At 38.7% G+C, this 26,874-nt stretch overlaps 1 protein-coding gene and 1 non-coding gene across 3 annotated transcripts in view; one reads left to right on the forward strand and one right to left on the reverse strand.

Moving 5' to 3' along the window:
* Positions 1-26,874, forward strand: part of B3GNTL1 (UDP-GlcNAc:betaGal beta-1,3-N-acetylglucosaminyltransferase like 1) — a 109,525-nt gene that overhangs the window by 48,650 nt on the left and 34,001 nt on the right. The gene's annotated exons all lie outside the window — the stretch shown is intronic.
* Positions 26,075-26,194, reverse strand: LOC136048150 (5S ribosomal RNA). The gene has a single exon (XR_010622152.1). It is a non-coding gene; the product is annotated as a 5S ribosomal RNA (ribosomal RNA).

Consider the following 26,874-nt stretch of genomic DNA (forward strand, 5'->3'; position numbering starts at 1 on the left):
TGTTGGTTGTGTCTTCTGGATTGGTAAAATACTGATGTAGAAATCTGTGAATTTCACAGTTATCAGTAATTAGGAGTGAATTTTTTCATAACATCAGTCAGAATTTCTAAGATGCCCATATGGGACAGCAGTGTTGGCATGCCTGCATACCTCCAAAGCCATTGTCTTGCGTGTGTTTCTGTTCTTTAAATCTCAGGCTCACTGTTTTCTTGGGGTCATGGGGCAGGAAGTAAATGGACTTTCCTGTGTTCAGATGGATCCACATTTCTTATCACATGTATGAATAAAATTTAAGACATCTTTCAGTTTCTTCTCACCTTTGTTTTTTATCCTCTTAGAAAATAGCCTAGCATGGGACATTTTGGCACGGCAGGGTGTATTTTTACCTAGTTGTATTCCATCAGTCATGTGTCCCCTGGAACTATATTCTTTTATGTGTATACATTCATAATTTGCTGAAATAAAACATTTTATTCAACCATTTGACTGTTGTAATTAAGCTTAGGAGGTGGAGTTATACCTATTAGCAAAACAAGAGAAGAATAGTGCTTATAATTTAATAGTTATATAAATATTCATCATGCATCTTTATATTCTTCTTTTTTAGCTTTTTTGTGTTGCATCCCTGTGTCAGAGGAATGTTAGCAAATGTCCACTATGTTTCATTGTATGGCTGATTAATATTTCATATCACAGCCAAAGAAAAAAATGTATTTAAGTCAGAATTCAGTGGTAGTTCTCAGAGTGAAGATCCGTGTCACCAGGAAAAAAAAAGAGAAGAAAGAAAGAGAAAAAAATCTTGCAGTAAATTAAAAACCACACTCTGTAACTCGCTAGCTATTGTGTGATTATACAGAAGCTGGCTGGACACTTGTAGTGGGAAAAGCCAACAAGAAATTTCCTTGTGAGATCTTTCCAAATGCTTCTTTCAGCTGCGGCAGTGACGATAAATAAACACGAGACAGTAAAAACAAGGATAAAATGACCAGGCCCATAATTACAAGATATACATAATTGGTCTGTTCAGAAGAGATGGGTCACTAAAAAGTCCTTGTTGTTAGTTTAAAAAAAGAAAAAACACAACGGATTAATTTATGTATAATATATTCAGTTTTGGAAATAATGAAATGTAATCTCTTACTGAGAAATGTATGTGATAAATCTTCAGAAAATAGTAAGCTACTGTACATAGGACGAGTACAGTCTGTGCTTTCAGGGCATTTCCCAAGATAAATTTACCTCACAAATAAGGCCTTTAGTTGTTAACTGTTGAAAGGAACCTAAAATAGAGGATACGTAAGGGTTTTCCAAGTTGAAAACTCCATCAGGGAATTCACTGTTGTGCCTGCGCATGGCATCAGCTGCTCTATGGCTTAGGGTTTGTGTCAGCGTTTTGCATATACTCATGTTTATTCTTAATTCTCCCAGCTGCCTAAACTTAAGACAGATCTAAAGATGTGGTGGATTTTAATACCACAGCAAAGTGGTTCTCTCTTAGGACTTTTTCTTCTTAAAAGTCAGTGCAATTTTACTAGCTTTTCAGGAAAAAGAATAAAAAGGAGTATACGAGGATGGTCACCAGTGGTGAATATTTGGCACCTGTTGGCTGCAGTACCAATTGGGAACAGAGTCAAGACTTTATTTCTTCTTGTCTCCAAACAAGTACAGAGGTGAGCTGTAGCTGCTTTGCAACTTCCATTTAATAGTTTGTTGCCATAATACTTCACCCAGCTCTTGGACTCAGAACAACCTGTCTGTTTTGATGACTTCTATTTTTAACCTTCAATCTGAGCATCATATTCTGTTCTGAGGTTTACATTCCTGGTGCCTGTAATTTCTGTCAAATGGCCAAGCAAAGAGTCCTGCTGATGCTCTTGAATTTTGCATGTGTCACAGATGCTAGCTTCATCACATGTTCAGACAGAATAAAGCCAGCCTAACTGTGGGACAAACGCTAAACTGGATCACCAGCTTGCAACTTTGCCAGTTTCAAAGACATCTATTGTGCAAGTACTCCAGGGAGGTCTGGTAAAGGAGTCTGAGTGTATATCCTATTTGATAGCCAGCTCAGCAACTCTGGAATAAATGCAAACTTCTGAAAGACTCCACCTTGAGGGAAAGAGTGTGGATGAGGAACAGATCAGATCTTTCATCCTTTAAGGACTCCCAGACTGCTCTGTGCTCCCTGGGGATCTTCTTGGTAGTGTCCAATTGGAGAGGTTCTGCCCTTCGTTGCCTTTCCCCATCTGTGCAAGAGGCTGCATTCCTGCAGATGTTTTTCATGATGCAGAGCAGTCAGTCCCCTGTGCTCAGGAGAAATGAATAGTATGATGAAATCTACATCAAAAGGAGAATTTGGAGTAGAATTAGCTGATCTTATGTGTGGGATTATGAAACCAGGCTGATCGTGTTACTTAGCTGCCAGATAACTGTAAAGTGGTGCGTCGTTTTTCTTTTGTTAGTCTAAAAAAATCAGCAGTGACGTTTTTGTTCTTAATGAAGCATTACTAAATATGTATATATCTTACAGTAAATGCCTGTTCCAGACTTAATTCAGTAATTCGCTCCTGTGTATAAACACCCTTCGTAGTCATTTTCAAGCTGTCATTCTTTGAACATTTGAGTTAAGTCCTATCCTCCTTCTCCCCTTTCTTCACGGTCCCACCCACTTCCTTGCTGGCACAAGAGTTTAACTGACCTCTGAGTGAGACCATTCAGCTCTTTACAAGGTGGAAAAAAAAAGAAGTTTAATATCCTGAGCCACTTCATCAAGTTGTGGAGGAGCACCTGTGCCGGCACAATGGTGGGAGAGGCAGCGGCGCAGCATTGCTGGGGTGTGAGGGCTGCAGCCTATGGTTCCTAAAGAGCTGCTGAGTTTGTCTAAGAGTGCCTTGTCACCCCAAACCCCCAGCTGCTAGCAGAGCAGCTTTTTGAGCCATTTTGGGTGCCTGTCTGCTTCTCAGAAGCCAATTTAGCTTGCTTGTTGGGTAGGTAGGAGGGAGAGAAAAATAATTCTCTTTATGCTTGGTCAGCAAGCAGAATTGGCTTGCCAAGGATTCAAACAGCAAAGGAAGTAGTGGGGAATGTGTGGTCAGGAAGGAAGGGCAGCAGCTCCTCTCTGTAATCACTCTGTGAGCACTTAGGTCAGCACAGCTGGCAGTGCAGAGCCTCGCTGTCCTGGGGCAGGTACAGAATGCAGCTGGGCTCATTTGATGTCATGGCTCAAACTTCCTATTTCTGTTGTTTGGTGCTCTCCTTTTTTGCCAGTTTAGTGAGCAGAATCAGCTCAGCACAGCTCTCAGTGAGTGTCAAAACCCGTGTGAGGGAGGAGAGGGAAAAGATGGCGGGCATGGGAAGGCTGGGCCTCCTCTTCTGCTTGTCGTCCGTGGGATGATGCAGCTGAAGTCACAGTGCTGCACTTTCAATCAAATGATGGGAAACGGTCTGAATTTAATAACATTTTATTTAAAAATCCCTCTTTTCCTGATGACTAAAGGAACTGTTTAGCACCTCTTCATTCCCTCAGCGCTCTGCCTTCTGCTCCAGTGACAGCAGTCCAGGCACACTTGCCCTTCTAACACTAATGTGGTTTTCAGAAGAAGTTGCACTTGCCTTAGATGTACATCAGTGGATAAAATGAATCACGTTTACTCCTGCAATTGCACTTGATTCTTGCAGCTTATATTATCTCTATACAGTATTTTAAAGCAAAAATGACTAAGAAAATGACGTATCTGATTCACAGAGGTACTGTATGGAAAGTTGAGCTTTTCTTCTAGCAGTGTGTCTGGTGCAGGGTTGGAGCAGGCGAGTGAAGGGAAATCTCAACATCTGACGTACTTTCTGATAAAGAGGAAGAAGTTGTTTTTAAAAAGAAAAGTTTAAACGAATATGGAATCCAGATTCAAAATCAAACGAACAAAAAACAACCCACAAGCTTTATCTTTCAACTTCCTGCTCAAAAACACAGTCTAGCAAATCTGAAAAAAAAAAGTATTCAACTGAGGTGGTGACAAATTGCTGGTTATTGTTTATGAGTTTCAGAAGAATGAAAGGGAATAAGTCTTGTGTAGCCAGCCTTGTGTAAATGCTAATCGATAATGTTTTTGAGTGTCTTTTAAATATCATAGTTTGTAGGTGATCAAAGCCTCTTCTGTTAAAAAAATATCCTCGCTGTGACCCTACTTAGATAAGAGATTTGGGAGCAGTGACAGCTGTTTTTCCTGTAACTTTCATAATCACATTTCAAAAATGCTTTGTAGGGAGATGCGAACATTGCCTCCATAATGCGTTAGCAAGAGAAGCAGTGCATGCAGCGTGTGTACAAAATCATCAGGCAAATGGCTGCTTGCATGTTAGCAGCAGGAGAATATAAGGCTTTTTCAGAGCTGAGTCCTTGTGTTGCCTGAAGTAGAAATTTAATCAAACTTTTCAACAATGATGTGTGCTGATAGCAGCCCTTTTTCAGATGTAGTTGGGCAAATTCTCTTGGCAGTTGTAATGCTTCTGAGCTTAGAGTGTTCTCGAGCTGTAAGCTGAACCTGTACGACACTTGTGTCATGAAAGCTCAAAGGAACTGTGTGAAGAAATGTCTTCCCCACTTTCAGTCTGAGCTGATCCTGGATTGATGGTAGCTGGAACTGAGAAGTTTTCCCTTGGGTTTTGTTTCAGGTTCTGCTCATCTTTAACTAGCAAACTTTAAGAATATTCTTCTGAAATGATAGGTAGCTTAATCTCCTAATTTGTAGCAGAGGTCACTGCTGATGCGAGGGGAGTGTGCATTTTCTTGCAGAATATAAATTTAATATGTCTGTGTTACCAAATTTTGCTAAGTGTTATCTGTTTATTTCGTTGTACATAGGGCATCTAAATATATTCTCTTAACATTGGTTTCAGTCTGTGCTCTTTATTTGCTAACAGATCTTAATCCTCATGCTTGTTTGATACAGCAAGTTTAAACTACTCTTTCTGAGGGAACCAGTAGTAATGCATAGAAATTCAAGCAATTACTGTGATTTTTCCCCTAAGAAAATAAGTGGCAATTCAACTTCAGTTTTGTTAGAAAGTGTAGAACACCATATGTTCAATGTGCTGTTAGTTTAGCATTTGATAAAAATAGAGGTACACACTTCCAACAAGCTTCTGGGGGAACTTGTAAAGCTAATGTGGGGTGAGCATTTAGAAAAATGAAGTATTTTGTTCAATATCTACTTAGTCTTACCTAACAAAATGTGTTATCAGCAAATAGAAGTTCAATTCATCGGTTTGATCCTAAAAAGTCCTTGCTTTCCTAGTCCTGTAGAATTGCTTAGCAAGCATGACGAGTGTTATAGAAGCATTCATTTAAAAACACTTTAAAATCACCAGGGCATCTAAACCATTTTAGACACCTGTGGGCTCTGAATAAAACTGATATCTGTGAAGATGTTATGAAATCCTCACAAAACACTTTTTTTTTTTTTAAGTGGCTGAAACCTTTATTCACAATGCAACAGTGACAAGATGTTTCTGAAGCTTTTCTCTGCCCTCCCGTTTTTCCCCTTTAACCACTGAATTACTGGGCTGGTTGGAAATGTATCAATCAAATGTTGCTGTGAGCTTCAAAAGCTCTAGCAAAAGTTAGACATAGCCACTTAAATTCATCCAGAGGCGCATATCCATTTTTCCTCCAGCTCTTTAAAAGTAAGAACTAAATTACATTACTGTTTGTATCCAGGATAGTAGTGAGCTTCGTAGTAAGATCTAGAAAACAAAACAAAAAAACCCCAAAAAACCCAAAACCTGGCTGCAGCAGATGCCATTTTGTAACTGCAGGCTGCGGGTACCTGCAAAGCTGCAGTCAGTAATCCTGTATTAAAAACACTGACAACTTCCTGAAAATGCATCGCTTTGCTTTTTGCTTGGAGTTTTAAGGCAAGACCCATGGCTCCAAACTCCAAGTGAGAAACGTGAGGATTCGCTGTGTGCAAATCCTAGGTCAAAGGATTTTACCTAACAGCAGAAGTGGTAAATGGTGGAAGATGATCAGGAAAATGCCCTTCATTTTGGCGGTGCTGGTAGGTGCCTGCTGCATCTGGGATTGATCTACGCTCGTGGCCATGGGTCATGTCTCAGTGATTAAACTGGATGTATCGATGCCAGCATTGTCTGCCACAAGCTGAAATGCTTGCTGCATGCAAACAGATTATGTTTGCAGCTGGTGATGTTTTGTATGGCTGCCTACATGAACCCCAGGTACCTGCTGCTTAGAAACATAACGGAGCCGATGAGTGCACTGTTCAGTTTTGTCGTGTCTGCTCTGTGCTATTTGCTTTCTGTTTGCTTGAATGTGGCTTGAATGGAGACAAAGAGACTTGGGCAGGCACCCCATTATTATTTCAAAGAGTTTATCCAAATTTTCAGGTGGATGAACCTGATTATTTGTTGTTGACAGAAGGACTGTGTAGGGAACTTGTTCTGACAAGCAGTAATTGTGTGATTAGGAAGGTTTAATGAAGAAAAGGAATTCTAATTCATTCATAGTATTTGGTTTGTTGACAGTTAATGTCATTTTCATTGAATGAAATCTGTCAGTGACACTTGTATTTCAAGCTATTTGGAATTGCTGGTGTTCTGAAGCTCTATTGTTTGCATCTAAAGCCAAAGTCTGTAAAAGTCAAAGAATATTCTTCCAAAGAAGTGAAAATGTGATCATACTAATCTTTGTTTCAGCAAAATCATGATGACTGCTTTTATGATATGCTCTGTATTAATGACATATTATTGTATTAATGCAGATGTATTATTCTAGGAGCATTAATGTGGACTAGTGTAAGTCTGGCTGCAACAAAGACTTCTTTGCAGCTCTTAGATGTGGTGATACAACCAAATGCTGGTTCTTGCCCTAATGCTGTGCTTGTGCTCATTGTGGATTTAGGTCTAGAATTATGAGTTATTTTCATAGACTCGTACAATTGTTACAGTTGGCAAAGACAGTTAAGATCATCTAGTCCAACCATCATTTCCAGTTAAATAGAAGGGAAACTGTTTACTTGTCTTATTTTTAATTTGTTAGTGGCACTTTGGAAAAACATAGGGTTATAAATTGGGTCCTCCTTCTCAGTGACTGAACACAGACTGTCCTCCTAGCAGAAGGTTCAAGCAAGGCCTCACTAACAGAAATAAAGAAGGCTGTTAATGTAGCCTTTAACATCTCAAATTCAGGTGCTTCTTAGAACGATTAGATTGTATAATTACAATTATATAAGCTCTTATGCTAAGAAATTTGGAAAAGAGCATTTGTTGAAAGTTCTTTGAGTTCAATAGATACTGAATGAAATGGACAGCACTGATATATATACATGCATATACATATTTATGATACAAAATATTAAAGTGAGGAGGTTGTCTTTGCTGTTTTCAAATCCCCACCTAGTCACTGCAAGACAGCACCAGTCTTTGTCGTAGGTAATGGTTGTTTCATTTAATTTTTGCTCTCTAGAGGGATTTTCTATCATTAGCTGCAGGAAAATTTCATGGGAAAGGCAGTTGGATCTTCATCAATGTATTTTAAAGAAACTTGGAGCCTCAGTCCCTCCGCTGTGACTAAGTGCACTAAAGATATGGTTTATGAAGTGTCTTTACACAGCTGAATAATTATCTCGATCCACGTTACAAGTGATCCACATAGACAAATGGCAGATTGTCCATTTCTCCAGGAGCAACAGAATTAGCTTCTAAATATTAATGAAGTCATGGAGGTAACCTATCCACCAATCAGTTTGATTTCATTCTTTTTCTCCTCTTTTATATTTACTCATTTTTCTCTTTTGATCAGTAACTTTTTTTTCCCTGCATGGTCTTTGCTGTTAATAGTTCAAGTGTACTCTGTTTGTCTTTTTCCCTCTCACATTTGCAAGATCTTCAATCTGATGATAAAACAGTTTATTTTTTCTTCGTGATTTCTTATTTAAAGTTTGTCCTACTGTTTACTTCCTTTCAAATCCTTGACACTGCAGTCTTTTGAGTGATCCAGCACTAGCAGGCAATTATCTCTGTGTCAAAAAGAAAAAAAGACACTGAAGTGATTTATTTGAACTTTGAGCTGAGGCCTTCTGTTAGGGAAATACTTTTCTGCATTTTCAGTTTGGAGATTTTGATATAATAATGACGTACAGTTGCAGTTCTTTTTGCTGTTTGTCTTCAGTGAATTTCTCATTGTATTGGTTCAAACTTCTCTTATTTCCAATTTCTGTATAGCTTTTTGTTGTTTTGAAATCAGTGTGCAGTAATTTCTGAAACAGTGGAGAAGCAATCTGTTAAGAAGGTGCCATGTTAATTATAGATGACAGTTCAGAGTTTCATCAGGTAGGATCTATGTAGTTAACTTGCAAAGAAGACAAATCTCATGTACTTACTTATATACTTAAACATACCAGTCCTGTGAGGAAGGGCAACAATTGGATCTGTTAATGGTGTTTGAGTTCTGAATATGTACAAATTCAACATAAATGCCTTCAACGCATGCTAAAAATGCTGCTATTTATGTGCCCTTCAGTTCTTCCTTGTTAGTGTGGAACATAACATCTAGTTGTGAGCAAAGACATGGTAATGGTGCTCAGGTGTGGGAGGGCTGTGTGCTGCAAAGTGAGCTGTGAATGTGAGGCTGTGCTGCTTTCCCTGGCTCGAGGCAGTGTTGAAGGCAGCCTGCTCAGCAGCATGCTCTGAGCTGGGGTTTTGAAGAGGTGTTCTTTGGACAACTGCCGAGTGGCATTTTGACAAATTAAATTCACAGCTATTTAGCAAATGTACCTTGTTTTATTCACACCTTCTGTATTTTTCCTCTTGGCTGAGAGAAGTGCAGGGCACCAGAAATCTGTTATTTGCAATACAAATTATTCAGTACTTCTCTCCCAGACAAAAAGTTTCCAAGAGGAGAACAGAAATCACTGGAAACTCAAATAGTTTGAACACTTGAGTACAAATACTTGAGCACATCAATGAATATTCTAAATCTTGTATTGAGAAAATAAAGTTTGCAGAAACATGGATGGAAGCGATGCAGACGTAGATAGCCAGCTGTCTGTACAACGTAAATAACTGCCCGAGACCATTGTTCTGCATTCTAAAATGATCTTCTGGTCCAGATAATAAAATTATGAATTTGTAATTATTCTTCTCAGAACATGTAGGTATGCATTAGGGAAAATTAAGTTATTGAATGTGTTGGGTTGGGGCCTACTATTGGCTGTGGCATGTAAATAACTGCCAAAACTGAGCAAAATTTCAGTTTGACAGGAAATTGTTTTTCTTATTAAATGAAGCATAATTTATAATTTATGGTATAAATACATGGTGAATTAGGCATTGTAATATAGGTGACCCGATGCCTGTGTGTGAAATTTAGAGCTGCATGCTGGTTCATAGAAGTTTGTATGTAGAAAAGAAAGAGGAGACAGAACTGGGGAGAAATTCCCTCAGCTCCAAATATTTCTAAGGCTGCCTGACAAAGCAGCTTTAACTCACTGCACAGAGCCTTCTCTGAGCAACTTGGTGGGTCTGGCAGAAGGATCAACTCTGAACAAGGTTTTCATTTCATTTTCTTTTTCTATCTCAATACTGAGCTCTGATCAGAGTTTTCAGGCTGTGCTTGCTGCAGTGTGGCACGGCTCAATGCTGTAGCCCACTGTCCCAACCCTGTGCTGATGCTGAGCAAAGCCCCACTGCTGACCTGCGTGGAATTGGGCGAAATTTGAGCAGTTTGTGTCAGTGCACTGTAAAAAAGATAAATATTTACCTTGTTTCTTGCTGTGATACCACATGAAAGTATTCAGTCCCTTTTTAGGCCTTACTCTTGTATCACGAACATGTTTATTTAATAAGTTCATTTGGTGGCTTGAAGGACAGAAATGAATTCTTGTGCTGAAGACTTTTCTTGTGCAATTTTTAATAGAGTGGTAGGAACTGTACACTACTGCTGTAATGTGATCTCATAATGGAGGATCATGGGGAAACTCTTCAAATAATGAAAACCAGTGTGCATCCAGAACTAAGAAGCTTTTGATGGTTTAAAAGAGACATTTTTGACTAACTGTACATGGTTTGTGTTTTGTGTGAGGCTGTTCTGTCTGAGTTGTACCTGTGGTTATTTTTTCCACTTTGTTCTGATTTCCAGCTGATTGACTTTGTCTCTAAGTTTGCCTTCTAAAAGAAAAAAGAGGTACCCACATAAATGAGAGTATGGCTCTTGCTTCACTTGTTGCCTGGAAGCTTTTCACAAAGCACAGACGATTAGGCATGAGTTATTAATCAGAAATAATTAAAGTAACTCATTACACTGACATTTACTTTCCTTGAAGTACAGGACTTAAGCAATAGGGGCTTCTTCCCCATCATGATTTAGAATCTCTTTCTCTTCTATACTTCTCTGAACTCATGAGCAAGTATCAGCTCCTGAAAAGAGTTGCATAAAAGCTAGACATTGGAAATTGATTGTGAAAACTGTCATCTTTTCCATGTGTCTCTTTTCAAAGTATTCAGTGCTGATAGCTGGAAAAGCCTGGTTAGTCTGCTTAGCGAGATCAAAAGGAAAAAAAAGCTTCAGTGCAATCTTGAGTTGCTTGAGATTTATGGATCCTGTGCTGCTCATTTGGCTCTTGTCTCTTTTTAACCTGTAATTCTAGAGTTTGGCGGGCTCCCTTCTCCACAGAGCTCTGCTGGCTGACTGGTGAAACATCATTTGTTGTGCAGCAGTAAAAACAAAAGAGATGAAGAATGTACAAGTGTAATTTCCCTTTTTTTTTTTTTAGCTTCTTTCTCATACAGAATGATAAAAGACAACTCACAGTATAAAGAGTAGTAACAGAAAAAAGTGATGTTTGAAGCCCACCTCAGACTGGGAGAACTCAGAGATGCAGTGTGTCCTCTTTGCAGTATTAACGTGCATAGATTCGTTCCTTATCCTCAGAAAGACTCAGTTGGCTCAACTGTGTGAGTCTATGTTTTGAGTTTGAGGCTCTTGTTACAGAAGATCATCTTCTTGTACTCGGGGAGCACAAAATGCTTCATGCACAGCTGGTCTATATGAAATAATTGACAGCTCTATAGCCCAATTGTTGTATTAATGTTTCCTGGAAGAGACAGATTGGCTTCACCAGTTTAATCCTCAAACATGTGGTCCATATTCAAATATGAAATGAGGCGTAACTGCGAACAAGCTTTATGTTTGAGTGGATTTATTTTCCTATATGCCAAATATATATTCTATGCAAGCTCACTGCCTGGGTTCTCTTAGCAAGTTACTACTGTGACCCTTCTAGCAGAGAGCATCCCAGTTCCTCCTACTGTACTGTGTACTGGGCCAAACAAAGATTCAGGCAGGTTCCATTGAGAGGCAGTATTTATGGAAAGACAAAAATTGTTTTCCTTACTCACACACTTCTTGCTTTCCATGTGCTGGATCTCAGTTCTGGAAGGAATGTTATTAAAAACTGATGTGTGATACGGTCTTCTGGAAAGCAATCTCTATGCACTCATTGTCTTTCTAAATCAATTTAAAGATGGTTGATCCTCATTGATGGTTTTGTATAGTATTTATGTTTTATCTGGAATAGCTAGCCATACTAATCTGTGAACTGCATGTTTTTGGAGGAGGTCGAGGATCAGTTTTGTGTTTCAGTTACCAGGCTGTATACACAGATTACAATTGTCCTTGAGTGGTTAAATTAGACAAGTGGTGCAGCTATGGGAAAGTGGTTTTGTGTAAGTCTTGTCTGAGTTGAGATGTGGTACTTTTCGAGGCACTGTTGGTTTAACAGGATAGCAAGGGGCTCCTTAACTGTCAAATGTGGGGATATTTCTGTTTTGCATGTAACAAACCTGGATCAGAAGCTAGGGCTGGCACAGGAGGCAGGTTGCATGCAGGAGTCAGCAGAATAAACAAATCTTATTTATTGGGCACAAAGCAATTTTGGCCAGATGCTAGGTATTGCTGATTCCCAAAAATAATTGTCCTTTGCCAGGTGTTTCTGTGACTGGTGCATGAGGACAAAGGAAAGAAATGTAAGAGATATTCAAGAGCAGCCACTATCCCTTTGGTGTATCCTGATCATTATTTCATGAAGATTTTATGTAGTACCAAACCTGGCTGGGAGCTGTGTGCGGGACACTTAGGGACTCCTAGCAGTGGGCTTTACATCTCTGGAGTTAGATGCAGTGCCTCCAGCAGTCAGAGCTTTTATGAGGATTCACTTTGGCAGTTTGGGGCTCACAGCTTGGAGCACTGGTAGCTGTTGCCGTTGTTACGAGTGGCAGCACAGCTGGATTCTCTTTGAACAGTTTCCATCCACGTCCTGTTAGGCAGTTGGTAGTGATTCATCTTTCATCTTGAGAGATTCTGCTGATAAAGCAGCAGTCTGTATGCTATGATGGCACTTCAGTCCCATTCACTGCTGCTCTTCCTTGGGGTTTGCAGTGCTTCCCCACGTGCCCTGTCATTCCAATACATGGCATATTTTCACAGCCATTCTCAGTATGCAGCTGCTCCACCCTTCATTTCTTTTCAGACAAATCTGATGAAACTGGTTCTCCAACTCCTCAGCCTGGCCATTGTTTCAAGCTCTTTCTAAAACTAATAGCCAATTATTTAAGATGTAATAATCAACCATTGTTCCTTTTCTGAAATAAAGTTGAGGTGTTTGTGGAGGTGGTAACACATCCATGTGATGTAACTATTTTCAGAGTATCAACTGCACAGCATGTGAATTCAGCCAGAACACACGTGCTCTGTGTCAAGACAATTATATGTGTAGTGCTTTGGGAAAAAACTCCCAAAGCAACTGCCTTTAACTTCACAGGTTAGGCAGAAGACTTTCAGTGCTGCAGTAAAATCTGATCTGATCCTGGTGGAACTCTGTAAAAGTATGTATCCTCTAACATAAATATAATCCTGGTGACGATTTTTTTAATGAATGTGGATACAGCAGTCACGTGGTATTTAAACAGTGAGTGTTTAGAAATCTGCCAGCAAATAAGAGGTGTAAGAAGGCAAATGGAAGCAGTTCTGCAATAAGCATCCACTGCAGTATTATATTAGCATGTGTTGTGTATTTAGAGTCAAGGGCTGCAGATAGCAATAACTTGAATCATTTGGTAAGAGGATGAAAGAATATTTGTGGGATAGAAGATAGGAAAAGAATAGTACATTAAAGGGGAAACATGAGGAAAAACTTTGTGCAGCAAAAATTAGTGGGTGACAGGAAAATAACTGTGCAGTTTGGGGGGAAATTTAGAAAGAGGCAAAGAGAAGACAAAATCCCATAAAAGTTGGGAGAAAAAGGGGAAATTGGTGTGTAGGAGTGGGAATGGAAAAAAGGTAAATCTGAAGGGACACATACCCCAGAAATAGCTGTATATGAGTGAAGCATGTGTGAAAAGAAGAAACGTCAGAGAAAAATGAGAAAGGAAAAGCGCAGATGTTGAGTTTTGCTGGAAGAGAGAGAAGGTCTAAACCAGTTACTGTGCTACATGCCAGCAAACTGGTGATACACCTGATCATACTTAAGGTCCTTCATAGCATGTCAGAGAACTACTGCATTGTAGTGAGTATAAGAATTTGCATCTGTCCCGTTATGTTTCTTCCAGTCCCACCGTAGTGCAGATTTAGAGCTATTGGTGTGGTCATAAACTCACAGAGAAAAAAGTAAAAGGTAATGGTGAGAAATGAATTCTTGAAAAATGTTTAAATTATTACCTGTGTTCAAAGAATCTTATGAAATCTGTATAAAGGATTTTACAGTATGTTCAAATTCACAGATTAGACAAGTGTGAGGAAAATGGATTAAAGTTAATTTACACTAACTTATTTAATGCAGGGTGTTTTAGGATGGGCTTAGGAAGTTCATTAATAAACCTCTGTAGATTAAAATCAAATCCACATGTTTTAGTCTGTGAAAGCAGACAGTTATAAAATAAATGAATATATCATGTTACTTCTGTTATTCTTTCAGATGACTTCATTTGAATTAGGATCAACTCAGAATTACGAGATGTGATGGAGCATGTTGAAAGGTGTTAGCCTAATACACGACATCACCTCTCTTAAGCTGAGTAGTTAGGCAGACTTTGGGGTCTTGTGAGGTATTTTTGTTGTAGAAGAAAGAAGAAGCAAATATTTCTTGTCATGGTCTAGTTTCTTTATTCAGAATGTATGCAAAATCTGATACATATATATATATATATATATATATATATACATACATACACACCTCCTAAATAAAGTATAAAGAAAACAGGAGTTAACTGTTCTCTGCTCAGTGTTTCAAGCCTTGTAGGTTTTCCTCCAGGCTCTTGTAATCTACATGCTGCTTTTGTTTCTGCTGAAAGTTCTTCTGCATGGTGCTTTTATTCTCATTCCTCTCCCTGTCTCAATCCCTATTGCTTTAGTTACCTTTTCCGTATTGAAACTTTAAAGTTTATGCTTTTCCTACTCAGAGGCCAGGTATCATAATTCTCATCCTGAGAGATTTCAGCTGTCTGAACCTGAGCATTACCGGGGCGTTTTTAGTGTGCAACATCCGACAGCAAATCTAGTAGCAATGCCGTGTTTTAATCTTTATCTTTGAATCTCATAACTGCTTGTTATGATTATCTTTTTTCCAGAGTTCAGTGATGTTTTACCTTTTCAAACACGAGAAGAGAAATTTACTTTCTGTTTCCTAAAGATACTCTTTGATCAGAAGTTCATGTTAACAATTTCTTTTTTATTTCAAGACCAAGAGAGGAATGCCCAGGGGTGACATAAATCGTCTGTAGTTCCAAAAGCCTTTTAAATAAAGTGTTTTCTTCTTACAGGATTGAGACTTGTGATCTGTCATCAGATTTTGAGGTACTTATTTGAGATCTAAGCATCACACTGAATTCCAGGGAAAGCTATTTATTCCACTGAAGGGTAATAAATATATAGCCAAGTTTGTAATATTTTTAGATAAATATTTAAAAATGTGATGATTTTGCTTGCTTGTATCAATTACTAACAAATCAACTACAAATATTTGCAAATAGGAGCACAGTGACTATCAAAATTGCTTGATTTTTTGGACAAAATGCAACATATGAAAGCCTTTTTTTTAATGTACAAATCAAGGTCTGGAGTGACTCTGATCTGTCGGATGCAGGCCAGTTGATTGTAGGACAGATTGCTTGTGAGAAGCATCAACAAAGGCAAAGTAATATGCCATTAAAATATCTTTGTTAGCTTTAACTTCTGAAAATTAATAACCATAAAATACCAAATAGTGCAGCTTGTACCATTACTTCAGATCTGCAGGGCTCATTTGCAGTCTGAGCGCACAGAGGAGCAGGGCAGACTTGGTTGGATCAGATGAAAGTAGTTGTGAAGCTGTGCATTTGGGAAGAGCTTCAAATGCAAAATGTAAAAGTCCTTCATTTTGCCTTACATTAGAAAAAGCCCTGTCATTATAATGTTGTCAACAGAATGGTTAATTTTAACTAACTAGAAGTAACAGACATTGCTGGCAAGACTAGTTTTTCATACAGGAAGATTCTGGATGATAACTTCTGATCCTATTTTAAATACTCTTAAAATTGTTGGATTTACTGTCAGCTATGATCTAAGGATATTTACTGATTTCATCTAACTAATGAGAAATTGCATTCAAATGAAGAATACCAATTGCTTGTTGTCAGTAAGTCAGAATAACTACTACTGAGAGAGCTACTTAGAATGATGAGACTCTTGTAACAACAGGTAATTAGACTGAAAAGGTCAGTGAGATTTCTGTCAATGTTATTCGTAGCTTATTTTAAACAAAAAGAACAGTGACCCCATTTTTTTTCATAAAGAGTAGGAACGAAATGCTGGAGATGTAATAAAAAGAAAACCTTTGTATCAGTGTTTATCACTAAGAAAACTTCATTTGAGCTTTTAAAAGTTGGCACCCTGTGAAAGTAACATCTGTTAAAACATGACAGTCACAGAGGAACATGTTTCTCTACATCCATTCTTCATTCATAGTGATTTTGACTTGGAATATGTAGCTTAGTACAGTAAATGTTGAGATTCACTGCTAGTAAGTGACTATGTAAGGTGGAGTAATTTGCAATTTCTATAAAGGAAATTATTTCAATAGAACGTGTTTTATAGAAAGAAAGCATTGTGTTTTTATCTTTGGTGATTTGATGTCAATCACTGATAGATACAGTGATGTTGTGTTGCTCAGCAGACATAACAGTCCCTCAGTAGACACAATAGTCACTCAATGTATGTCTTTTTATTTGAAATAAAAACATTTAAACTAATTCCATGGAATTACAGTTTGTATTAGTATATTTTGCCAGAAATGCTTAGATCATAAATACTTAAATTTTCGCTGATCACAATGAACATTCTGTTTTCAAAAGATATAATCAGCTTTCTCAGATTTAGCAAAACACAGGATGGGATCCGGATCATTTGTCATAACATTGATCTTAAAAGTGTTGTCCTTTACATATTTATTTCAGGACAGGTGATGAGGTGATAGAAACTTGCAGGTCTTATGCTGTGGCAGAAATGAGGTAAACCAGCTCTGATAGTTTTTATTATACAGCATACGTATTATGTTATTTTTGAACTGTTTGACCGTAAGGCTGAAAAATATTTAAACAGAATGTGAGGACCAGAACAGCTGTGACAGCATAGGCAGGTTCAAGTTTTCTCTTTTTTTTTTCTTCATTTTTTTCCTTGAAGACCTTGCTGTTTTCCTATCCTTTTACATCAAAGAAAGGCTTCTTTGTTTTGAGTCCCCTAAAGTAAAGCTGGAAGACACACCTTTCCTTCATGTAATGAACGCTCCAAGCGCAGCAAGGAATGTTGAAAGTGGGGCTGCTGGGGTTAGCAGGGCTGGTGCCCAGGGACAGGAGCTGCCGTGGTTCATCTGAGTGGGAGCTGCAGATTTTATAACCTGGCAATTAAGAATAAAGCCAGCCTGTCACAGAAGTGTTAGAGGCAGTATGATAAGACTGAGCAAAACTTACCTGATCATCTTTTGGTGGTGATAGAAGTGTCTTATTTTGCTATGTGTGTGTGAAAACTGGATTTGATTAGATTGCTTGAAGATAGTTATTTATACTTCCTTGAAAAGTTTCAGGTCCATCCACGATGTCTACAAAAGACCTGTTGTTGTGAGGCCATTTTTGGAGGCCTCTTAAATCAGTGGAAATGCCTTCTGTTCTGGGCATGTTGATGCTCTCCTGCTCTCCTCTGAACACTGCTGCTGAAGACCATCTCAGGTCAGGCAGTGATGGGTTTGTTTTGCTGACTCATTGATCTGGCAGGAGGTGGCATCTCTGCTCCTGAGAGCTCCTTCTGCTGTGAAGGATCTTGTCCACAGGTCAGGAACGTGTTACAGAGCAGAAGATACAAATTTACATCCAGTTATGCTCTGGGTGCAGTAATTCTACTGAAGTCAGTGAAGGTAGTCTATATTTTTACTGATATAAGTGGAAACAGAAACATCCACCATTTAACTTAAAACACCGTACAGCAGCTTGGTGTACTTCTTTCACTTTACATTTTGCAGATACCGTACATAAACCTGGTTTATGTCTTTTCTAAGTGTCAGTTGGTATAAACATACAGTATCAGTGTATAGAATGAAATATGTGAGAAGTTCCCCTTGGAAATGAAGGGAAGAGGTATTAGAAACAACCTAATTCAAATTAAAGTGCCTGAAGTGTCACATTTGCTTTAATGCTAAAAAGCTGGCACAGCTGGTGAGGGGAAGCAGCTACAGCGTGTGCATGGACTGGAGTTAAGTGTGCTGCTCTGATTTCCTCTGGTACTTATTTTAAAGGGTGGTTTTTCTCAGCTGGAAGAATACTTTCTTTCCTCACATTCCATGGCACTCACACAGTGTTAAAAGCAACAAGGACATACAGAACCACGTTCTCTACTTCTCAGAATTGCATGTTCAAACATCTCAATATAGTGGAAAAATAAGTGGAGTTTTTGACTAAATAGGACATCTTTCCATGTTCAACGGGCTTTAAAGAGCTGATGTCTTCTATTCATTTTCTTGAGCGTGATGAAAGATTTCTAGTTGCTTTTTGTTCTGTTTTAGAAATTATTTGGATGAATTTGAAGGTTTGAGTCCGGAGAGCAGCTGCTTGAGACTCTTCCATTGGCTGGTACCTCAGTGACAGCTTACTGCCCTAACACCAGCTGCGTTTCATGGAGCCAGCACTGCCTGCCTTTTTTTCATAGGGTGTTGCTTGAAGTGTGCCAGAATAACAAGTCCTGAAGGTATTGCACCTCATCAACTTTATGGTCATTTTGGCATTATTTGAAGGGATTTTTAAGGGGAAGAACATATTTGTTATTGTGGAAATGGGGGCATGGCTAAAATGCTTTAGCTGGAAGATTATTGGCTTTGTGAATTCAAATTAGTAAAGAAGATTTGTTTGTGGAGAAGGTGCAAGTAAATATTGAAACATAAATGCAGCTTTTATAGATGAATTGGCATATTTTTGAAAATGTATTTTATCAGGCTGCCTTCTTTCTCCTTCCAGTTTCTGAAGACTTTTATTGGAGTAGAATGATGTGTACATGTGGAAAAATTGTTGTTCAGACCTGTCTCAACCAAACTCTGCATTTAAAGATACACAGTTTGCTTATGTATATACCTCTAAAGCAATGGCTTCCTGACTCAGGATTTAAAAGATTACTTCTGAGGTTGTGCCAGTTTTGGAGCTTAGGCTCTGTAACTGCAGTACACGAGTCCTTCTGGTTCTATAATTTATTTTTATGTAGGATTTCCCTGTGAAGTGGTGCAGAGATCCCTACTTCCAAAAAGGAGTTACACTGCTTGTGTTGGATATTAGTAAACCAAACACTAAAGTCTAATTCCCAGTGTCAGATTTGCTGAGATCCCCATGCAGTGCAGGGAAGGATGCAGGTGTTCCTGAACTGGATTCAGAACAGCCAGTGTTGTCTGTGCTGGCCAAGAGGAACTTGAAGCAAGTGTCTGGGGATATTGCAGGGCAGAGGAGACTTAATTCCAAAACATACTTTTTTGTATCATGCACAGGGGATCTGAGCTTCAGGCTTGGAAATCATATATGTTGTTAATTATAAGCTTAACTTCTCTTGGATTTCAATGGGTGTCTCAATTCAATATACTACTTGTAAATACGAACGAGTATTGAAAATATATTGATTGTGCTTAACATAAGGTTAAATTAGATGAAGTCTGACTCGTCTCATGACCTGAGTAATGCTCTCTATAATTTTATGTTATGCTGGTGTTGTATTTGAACTTTTTAGTTAATAGTTGTTTGTTTCAGTGGAACTCCTAATTTCTTAGTTTTTAACACTGGAAACTTCATCCATGCTGGCAGGGAGATTTGCTCTTTCCCAAAGTGAGGTATTTCCTTACTACAGAAAAGATTGGACCAAACCTCATCATAATTTGCATCAGCTACTATTAGAAAAAAATATAGAGAAAGCATTGCTGAAGTTCCTCTCGGATTGCTGGTTTATCTTGTTTCTGTGCTTTTGTTTTTCTTACACTACCTCAATTAAATCTTAATCGTTTTTAGCAGGATGTGTGTGACAAACCAAGGTGTTTACACTGAGTGACCCATGAAACTTCCAAAGGTGTAAGTCTCTAGAGCTTCTTGGTAGATCTTTCCCAGCTGGTGCTAAAACTGGATTTGGTTTTTAGTATAGCTGAGACTGCTGTTCTCAAGTTTAAAATTACATTGTTAAGTACAATTCTAGCATATGTTTCTTCTGCTAATTTTCAGCTTTTTGACAACTAAAAATGTATGTGTGTGTGTGTACATATATATATTCTGATTGTTAGCTTCTTTTAGATAGTTGTGTTTTAAACTGTAATTGTAATTACAGGGTAAGAACTATCTTGCTGTCATGTTTCTGTGATGCCATTCCTATTTTTAATGACTCTGTGTGCCAGGTGGTCCTCATTTGCTGTTCTTTGAGGCGTAGATGTTTTGTAGAACAGGGTAAGACTGAGGTATTAAACAAGAATGTAAAAAATCTTTTACATGTGTGCAGAACTGACTTTGTCCTACTTCTTTGACCATTCTTAGCTGAACCTATCAGCTTCACACAGCATGATATGAGACATGGCTTCTTACTACAAAAATTATTTGGTCAGTTTGATGACAGTTATAATAGTGTAATAATATGAACATGTGGATACACGAGGCAAGGATGGCTTTACCTGCATTAGGATTTAGGAGCTTCACTCTAGGAGCCCCATTGCATTCACTGGAGATGCAGCAGGGACCTGGAATGAGTTTTGTCCCACATCAGGAATTCCCTCTGACAGAGAAGACCAATGTAGTCTGGGCTGTTTGCCTACACATCTCTGAGCTGCATGGGATGAATGTGGGCTACAGTCCCTCCTCTTCATTGCTGATTTCTAATTGGAGCACAGATGCCCTGAGCCTGGTTCATACTAACCTCTATTAGCAAGACCTTAAACTACTTATGATTTTCTCTCTTTTCATTGAGTTCTTGAAACTTTTAAAATATTTTAAAATGCTGCTTTGATAGAATGTCTGACTGATTGTTTAGTAACTAACTCAGAACAGTAACAGGGCACCCTAAGTTCAGGCAGAACTTAAATAGGAACAAATGTCAGGAGTGATGCACACTTAGAAGCCAATTTCAGCGATATGGTACGACCTCCAGACTACCTACACTGAGAGCTCTGGACATGGAAAAAGCAGTCCCAAAGAAAAGGAAATGTTAATCAGATTGTTGGCCAGGAGGCAGTGCGAGAAACTACAAAATCAAATCCCACATATAAACCTATCAACAAGTAATAAGGGAGGCTGAAATGAGAGAATGTGGATAGGAAGGAAAACTTTGTAGTGCTCTCAGATCTGTTTTTTCTCAAGCTTTTACAAATTAATGGGCCCCTAATTTTTATTTCTGTGTATTCTCAGACTTTGTCAAGGTCTTTCCAATTTTTTCTTCACTGCTAAAAACAAAAATGTTCAGACAGGACACTGGGCTCTTGACGTGCATTGGGTCCTTTGTATTATCAAAAATGAATGTGCATATGAAAACTTCTGTGAAAGTGCCCAATAAGTATATACCATTATGGGATTAAAAATCTGAAACAATTTGCAGAGCATTAATATTAGGCCATTCCTATAAAATAAAGCTTTGGTAATAGTTTCATTTTCCCCCTTGTGCAATATACTCTTTGTTCTTTTCTAGTAGCAGTTAAATGTACTTTTCTAGTATAATTAAATAGCTGATTTTTACTTTGTCTTTGTGATTGTTGTTGCTCTCCTATTCACAATTTTGAAGTGGTACAGAGTACAAATCAAGTAGTCCTGGGACACTGGAATGCATTCAGTACTTTGATACTCCCCACACACTTGTGTTGTGATAGAAGACATGAGGGAGGGATTTAGAGTAATGTTAGCTTTGATATCCTAAAAAAAAAAAAAAAAAGGAAGAAAATCTACTATTGCAGTTGTTAATCAAATACTCAGAATGTCATCCAAGATCTGACCTTTTTTTTTTCCTCTTTACCTCCTCTAAATGTTAAAAACCTATGGCAGAGGTCAGTGTGACAAACACTGAAAGAACACGAAAGAAATTCCACTGATATTGAAATAAGTACAGCAAATCTTCATGAATATCTAGCATTTCTTTTGTAGGTAGATTAGTATGGTTAAACTGCAAACCCAAAAAGTGATTGCCTTACCTAGGATTCTGTGCATGTCCAGAAGATGCTTGAGGGCCTGATCTTCCTCCACTTGCCAGGGAATTTACACGTGTATCAATTAAACATTAATTTTGATTATTATTAATTTCTGAAGGTGGGGTGTGGAAGCCTTTTGTGTGTTGTTTTTTGTGTGAATTTGCTTTCATCTTTACCAGTATGTTTCAGAGAAGCAAACAACTGACTGCTCTGTTCATGCCCTCACCTTAAAGGCAGAACCATCTGGTTTTCTTTGCTGCACACTGCATAGGCGGATGAAACTGGGGAAGTCTGGAAGACAGGTAGGGAAGGAGAGGATGAGTAAGATGCCCAGCTAACAGCAGTATATACTCACCAGAGCAGGCACTCCTTGATAGCAAAGCTGAAGACATTCCTTGGATGTAACAGCTTTCCCAGACTTTCACAGGACTGGCACTGATTATATTCACAGTGTATATGACTTTTGTTATATAAAATATTGAATAAGTCACAGACATAGCTGATTGTTTTTTTAGATGGGAAATGGATAACTACAACTTTCAAATAATCTGAGCACTGAAGATTCTGTAAGGCTGTGAGTGGAAATGTCCTGGCCTGGAACTGATTCTGAATCTGAAAGACCTTTGGCACATCCGAATGTCAAATGGGAAGGTCATTTTTAAGGTATATTACATGGGCATTGGTCAGTGCTGCTTCTCTGGTAGATTCCTTGTTTGTTCTAATTACAGCATACTCTGCATAGAACTTTTAGCAGATTGTTTTCTCTCTTCCATGGTGTAAGCTCAGAATAAATAGCAGGGCAAGTAGACAACTTCTTGGTATAGAGTGCTTCATTTTATTAAATGGAGTAATTCTTCCATTGTAAATACTTGACTCCTTAAATACTGGAAACTTTCCAACAATTAGAGACTTGTTAAAGCACGGATGTTACAAAGACCACTTTTAGCAGCTTATAGACAAGAAAAAAGATCTAAGACATGCTAAAATCCTGGCTGTTCCCTTTGTGTGTGTCTCTTCTGTAGATTTCAGCAGAAGGTGAATTTATTGTCATCAGTAAATAAAGGACTAGAAGAATGGCGTTTGCTATTACATTTTACTGGGAGCATTCAACTCCAGATATTCAGAATATTCTCAGCTTATCTGGCATATCCAGGCTGTGAAAAAGGCAACGCTGGTTTTCCTACGTTAGAGGCCTGTTGAAGAGCACAAGGAATGTAATAGTAGGAGGGATAAGGGTTAATTTTAACACTAGTGCAAAAAAATGCAACACTCTCCTCCAGTACTGTCATCTGTGAGGAGTGGGAGTTTTGGGATGTAAGGAATTTGTATTGGATTTAGGTACACTTTAGAAAGTATAAAATATGCCATAGATGTTTTAGCAAACGTTTGTTTCTGTTCAGTCTGTGTAAACAGATTAAAAAATAAGCATCAGCTGTGAATGTGATGACCTTTGTCTTGGTTAACCTCCTTTAGGAAAACAGTCCATGTACAAAAGCAAGCACTTCCAGGTGTCAGTTTAGCCTACATAGTTAGGATTCTGTTCTACTTTGAATGCAAAATCTTTTTTTATTATTTAAATCTATCCTGTACCAGAATTACTATGTGTATGTCAAACACACAGTATGGAGTCATGGCATATTTTATTTCTGATCTTCTTTTTTAATCTCTTTTGCTGTGCCGGATCTTGGCTTCTTCAGAGCAGAGATTTTCAGCTAGTATTGAAGCATGCAATGATTAGGTGATACAGACAGTTATTTATATGAGCATAGGCAGGGGTAAAAAAAAGTTCAGTATAATACAGATTAACTAAATGTAATCCATGCCAGAGTGGTTGTTTAGGCTCTTTAAATTTTAGTACATTTATTGTTATTCTTTTTTTGAAAAATCTTATTTGCCTGAAACTGTTCTGAAATAGCACAAGGGTCTTTCCTTCCTTACTGCAGTACCTCTTCAGCCTCACTAACACACGCTGTCTCTAGCTGTAGACCCAGAAAACTTTGAGACTCAGCTCACAAAATGGTTGTGTGCCTCAGCCACCTAACTCTTGTTTTTTGTTTTGCTGTGTCATTTTGGCTTCTGGTGTGTTAATGAATGACTCAGGGTATTCGAATGCTTCACTTATCATCGCACAGGAGATTGTTTCTAATCCTTGATCTGTATTGTTATAATTTTCATTAATATTATGGCACAAGAAGAATTAAATATGTAGTTTATTTTGGGGAAATTGCTTCTTACATTGAAAAGCAATTTGGGCCCTTGATTAAATACGAGAACTGTTAGCTTCCTCCCTGTATTCTTCACAAGATAATGTGGTAAGGTTATTTCACCATCTGCATGCATTGTTGTGGCACTTTGCTAGTAGATTTTGATTTGCTGATTCAAAAAATAGAACTTTTCTTTGAAGAGTTACTGTAAACACATGAATGCCTTTGTCTATACTGGAGCTTCCATTTCTTACTGAATGCTGACATGATCTGAAATGAACATCAGTGGGAACCAGAATCACATGTGCTGTTGACAGCTTTGAAACAAAACAAATGAAACCCACTTTATTAACTCTTTATATTCTTTAGGTGATAGGGTTTTTTTGGTTTTTTTTTTGGCCAGAGGACCTCTGTAATTGTTGAATGGAATTTGATAGCTGAGCAGTTGGCAAGAACAAAGCAGAGTAAATCAGTTTCAAATACTTGCTACTCAATCCTTGGAATAAAACCAGATGACAAGAAAAGTTCTGAATAATTTAATAAATATTGTGCTGAGATAGTCTCTGTCACCTTGAAAAACACCATGATGAAGGGGTGTTATGGTTTTCCAGTCTGATCGTGACAACACCATGTTCTTCTGAAATGTTTAATCTGAACAGATTTATCCTTTCATCTGCAAGCTCTGTAATTTTTGACAACATGGCTTCATTAAATTCTCTTAGATATTCCTCACAGCATAGATTGTACACTGTTAACCACTATTACTGAGCGTTCATTCACTGATAGAGCCACATGTGACAGGTTCTTAAGTCCCAGATGCTTTCCAATACGCGGAGTTAATTCCAAAAATCAATCTCATACATTTGTGCAGTGTCCAGTAGTTAATGACAAAACCAAACTCAAATCTGGAATTTCCAAAATGCGGAAGACTGAAGTTACTTTTTTCTCCTCTTGCAGATGAACTTTCAGTAGCTCTTAAGTTATTTTTCAGAGGTATGGCTTATGCTGCACTGTTTCAGTTAGGAGCTAAAGGTTTGTACTCACCCAGATCTGCTCCCATTGCTGTAAGCAATCACAGGCAGCGGGTGCAGCTTTGTATTACAGCTGGACTCTAATGTGGAAAATGAAAACATAGCTCCTGTTTCTTTCTCCAAAACATGTTCCTTCCCCCTCTATCTCAGCAGAATTGCTAGGCTGAACTGATTTAGAGAATAAGTGCTACAGAAAACTAACCCTCCAAAGTGGTCTCTTACTGGTTAGTGCTCTATCTAGCAGCCCGTGAGGTCAGATGAGTACCAGTGCTGTTAGAAGCAGAAGGGAAGCAGAGGCAAGAGGTGGAAGAGCTCTTAAGTGAATATAGCCGTACTGTAAATCTAGGCTTCAAGCAGAGAGTTCCCTATCAGTGTAATGATTACTTTTGTTAATCTTATGGAAAATAATGGTCTCGCTCTCCTGTCTGTGTTTGCTGTCTTGCTTGCCTGTGTTCTCCTTTGTGCTGACACCAGTATTTATGTGGTTAGTTGGATCGCAGCAGATCCAGCTGAAAACTAAAGTAGCAAAAAGGAGTTATCTCAACTTCAAGAATGGTATTTTAAGCATAGCAAAGGACAAGATAGCGTGTGTGTGTCCATTATGGCAGTAAATATTTAAATTTCCTTATTTTGGCATCACATTGTAAATGTTGATATAGAAGCAGCTTTCTTTGCCATCTTGTTGACTCTTATCTGATGTGCTGTTCCAGGTTCAAAGGCTTGGCTAGAGGCTAAAACCTTCGTGTGACCTATGGCAGTGCAGCCACCTCATCATCAGTCTGAGTTCTCCCACTAAGATTCTAAACACTACGGTATCTTGAGATGGATAGCGAAGCCTAGATAGAGGAAAGACATTGGTATTAGTAGCATGTGTTTCAAATTTGTTTGGTTGAATTTCACTTCAGTAAGTACCTCAATGGAACACAGACCAAGATATTTGGGATGTGTGCTCTTTGCATATGAGCATGACTAATTACATAGAGCCACCTCTTCAAGATTAAGCACAGTTTTATGTTTTCTGATGATCCTGGCTGTGCTGAGGTGTCATGGTTTTATGATTTTTGTTATATTATTGATATTCCACATCATAACATCATGTGGTGTATTGGGAGTTAAAAGCCTACAGCACCCAGTAATTCCCAGGAGGTCTCCCATCCAAGTACTAACCAGGCCCAACCCTGCTTAGCCTCCGAGATCAGATGAGATCAGGCATTGTCAGAGTGGTGTGGCCGTAGACAGTTTTATCTTTCCCTCTGGGCAGAAACACGTAGAAATACAAAGCATCACACAGTCCAATACACTCTATTATCCCTCTCCCCTCTCTGGCTGAGGGCAGGGCCCCTCTATTGGTTACGTGCTGCTCCTCCACTTGTAGCAACCCCACAACAGATTGATCTTCTGACAGGCCAGGTAAAATAGACAGCTGCTTAATGTTGTCTTTGTCCACAGCAGCTATTCCAAAAGCCCATCGGTACCCCTTGGGATCCTTAAGGTGTCCCCTTCTGAGATAATCTATACCAAGTATGCATGGAGCCCCCTGTCTGGTCACTATAGGATGCTTCTGCCAGTCTTTACCAGTGAGGCTTATTTCTGTCTCCAACGCAGACAATTCCTGAGAGCCCCCAGTCACTCCAGAGGTACAGATCAGTTCTGTCCCTTTATAACTCGAAGGCATTAGAGTACAGAGTGCACCGCTGTCTGCATAGTGCGGTTCTGATGTACTAGGCCACCGAATCCGCAGCACTGTTGAGCCACTGCTCTTGGTGCTGGCACTCCCAGCGGTTATGGCCTGGGTTTGAGTCCCCCTCTGGTGCCTACTCAGCTAGAGCTTTAACTCCCAATACACCACACGGTGTCATTTTGAGTTGGAATATCGAGTATATAACGAGAGTCCTAAAACCAGGACATGAGGAAATG

Source organism: Cyrtonyx montezumae, unplaced genomic scaffold (assembly GCF_038088225.1).
Source record: "Cyrtonyx montezumae isolate F1298 unplaced genomic scaffold, pur_monq_1.0 scaffold_19, whole genome shotgun sequence".
NCBI classification, from domain to species: Eukaryota; Metazoa; Chordata; class Aves; order Galliformes; family Odontophoridae; genus Cyrtonyx; species Cyrtonyx montezumae.